This window comes from Atta colombica, unplaced genomic scaffold (genome assembly GCF_001594045.1).
Source record: "Atta colombica isolate Treedump-2 unplaced genomic scaffold, Acol1.0 scaffold127, whole genome shotgun sequence".
Classification (NCBI taxonomy): domain Eukaryota; kingdom Metazoa; phylum Arthropoda; class Insecta; order Hymenoptera; family Formicidae; genus Atta; species Atta colombica.
The window spans coordinates 967,613-970,984 of record NW_017259214.1 but is presented as its reverse complement, the minus strand read 5'-3'; positions in this window follow the sequence as shown (position 1 = coordinate 970,984).

Genomic DNA, 3,372 nt, shown 5'->3' with positions numbered 1-3,372 from the left:
TTAAAAAAAAAAAAAAAAAAAAAAAAAAAACTTAAGAGACAGCCTCCCACTCATCGCGTTGTACTCTCAAGACACCCGATACGCTTTGCACGGAATGCGGTTTACGTTCCGGCATCTATGTAGGTAAAACAAGCACGGCGATCGAGAGATGTGAGGCGCGGTACGAATATTCGTTCTTGCGTGAAAACGCTGATTTAGCATCGGCCGAATTAGTATTTGGAAACACCTTCGCTCACGTAAAATGTTTTTCAGCTAAAGTATGGTCCGCTGATTCTTCGATGAATATGCGTTATCCAGAAACGGATTTTTCGATAAACATGAATCAGGTTAATTGTATTCAGATTGATGAGTTAATGCAGATTAGCTGGCGGTAAAAACGAAAAATAGACGACGTCATGGAAAAACACGTTGCTGCTCCAAAATGAAACTGCCGATTCAATTTTTCCATCATTTTTCCGCAAAGAAAAAGCGCGAAAGAGAAAGTTCCTTTTTACTTTTATTATCTTTTTACGTTCTCCTAATTTAAACACCTTCAAATATTACATTATATTACACGATTTATACCCGTTTCTATCAATGTGGGTTAACTTTAATCTCGGTTCAACTAACTCTTCATCTTTTTCTAGTTTTCTAAGAATAAGAAAAAGATGAAGAGTAAGAGTTGAACCGAGATTATAGTTAATCTACGAGCATTAAGTCTAATTTTCTCTTTTCTTTGACAGAGAACAATCCAGTTACTGTCCTCAATTTTGAAGCACAGATTTTTTTTTTCCGAGCACCAATCTTGTCTTAATTGCGTGATAATACGTCAAATAACACTAATTACGATCGCAAATTGCTTTGTGCCGGCGTATTTATTTATGCACGCGATTATTGCAAAACAATACTCGCTCGCTCGTGCGATCTTTTAGAACAAAATTGTCATAGGTGGTACAAATAATACGAGCCAATTAACGAATTAGCGAGCAAATTAAGATCCGATCTCTAAATAACTGTTCGCGTTACACAGTCACGCTTGACGTTGTATGCTATGCTACTCTATAGATCCATGGGGATAATTAGATTTTCTGTGCCGAACGAGTACGCACGCTCGAATAGAAAGTCGAAATCCCGTAAAAGCGGACAAGGACACGCGCAACATGTAGTTACGATAAGAAAAACAGCTACCTCAACACCAAAAAGAAACATGACGAGCGACAGCGATGACGCGACGATTTTATGTTCTACGGAAAATATTATATGTAAGACATTGCAACAGCGTAAAGCGGGACACGCTGAACTACGAGATGCATCTTTGCTATTGACGAGGATGCATCGTGGCGCCATGGAAATGTGTGATTGCAGTGAATATCGACAACTCGTAACAATCTTGAGCAATCGTCGATAGACGTCTCGAGGGAAATAAACTTGAAATTATTCGCGTTGCGTCGGTGAGATCTTCTGCTTTACGATCAATTTTCATTTCAATACCGATCTGATGAGATTTTCATCGGTCAATTTTTTTCAATTGCCAAGCGTCATAAATGTCGGGCACAATATTCGGAGCCACAAGTTCCCCTTAGTATGTATAACAATGCTGGCCAATCGTTCTATTGGGTGCATGTGCCCTTGGTACGCGTTAATAGCGCAACAGCGGTGACATTCCGTGCCATCGTTGGCGCAGTACTTTTGCTCGGGGAACGAAGCTATCCAATTACGATATGACGACGCAAGCGGGCAGTCTGGACGTCATCGTCATTTCTATAAAACGGTAGTATAGCGCATTGCTCGAAAATAACGGGAAACAAACGTTTTCAACATTTCTGTTATCGATGCGAAACAATAGCCTACAGGCTCACTTTTGCCAGAATCAATGTATCTGATAATTTCGAGGGGGGAGGGGGGAGGAAGGGGAGGAAGGGGAGGGGAAAAAAAAATCATTGACATCGTTCTGTGATTTGTGACGATGCCCGGAGATAAAACGAACCGCCAGCGCTCGTAGGAATAATAAAATACGAATAAGAAAGAGGAAGAGAGAAAGGGTTAAGCATTGCGGCTCGACGTTATTACCTGTCGTTAATGTCAGCCGTCAAATAATCCAATATCATTTTTACGAATATTTTCAAGGCTAAACGTCTCTCGCAGACACTTTACTTCTTTCGCGTTAGTTAAGGTACACCAAGGCAACAACTTCTGCTGATGTCTATGATGTCGTAAATGTCGTCGTTACTCATGCGGGTTCCACGTTATTTTCCGTACGGTCAGCCTAATAAGAGGGCATTTAACAATGCAGTATCGAGTGTGCGAAATAATTCCGCCGGGAGAATTGATCTCAATTCCGAATGCGATCCTATCGATTCCGGCGTCATCCAAAGAATCATCACGCACGCGCCAATGGCTGCGTTCAGCAGAAAAAGTAACTTTACAACTGTCCTAAGATATTCTTTCATATGATTGTTCATTTGAATCCAGTGAGGAATTGAATCCAGTAAGCAAGAATCATATTAAACAATCTCACCTGATCCATCTTAATAATTTGTTAAATAATTCTTGGTTCTTAATGTCTCACTGGATTTGAATGCATAAATCAAGAAAAATTTAATTAAGACCTTAGCAGTTGCAAAGCTGCTTTTTTTCTGCTGAACGCAGCCAGTCTTCCTTTTTCTCTCTCATTTTCTTGACTCTTTGAGAAATAATTTGCGCGTATAACGAACACTTCTTTTTATAGATGCGACTTTTCTTACAAATATAGTACGAGTTGCGTATAGTTGATTCGATATCTAGTAAAGAACATTGGATATGTTGCTATCAATCAGACATTTCTTATCAGAAATCAATCACAATGAACATTCGATCGATACGCTTCTGCCGTAGCACTGTTCGCCAACTCGCAAATAATCGCAGGAAGGAATGGCGTCCATTTTCGGCGCCACGATTACGCGAGAAAAGGGATTCCGGCTAACAAGACGTATTCCGTCGACTTCGAAAAATAGAACTTCGCAAGGATTAAATCGCCACCAGCGTGATTTTCAACGAGAGAGAATAATACCGATATCTATCCAAGTGCCAAAACAAAACGCCGTCGGTAATTCGGCGTAAGAGCTCTACATGTCAATTTTCCAGAAGGTTGGGTCCGAGAGAAAGACGGAAGACATTTATTGTTTATTCTACGGGGCGGGCTCAAGAACGCAGCTCGAGAAGCAGCGTCGTGATAAATCGAGCGAATAGCGGTGAATCGCAATAACATAGGCGCAAACCTTTCTCGCAAACAATATATATTTATGATAATCATCCGTGCACGCGAGTGCGGAATGCGTGTCCGCGAGTAGAAGTTGGTAGAAGCACAAGCCTGTAGCCACAAAGGTGCTCGCGAAAGAGGGTTTTTGACGGGAA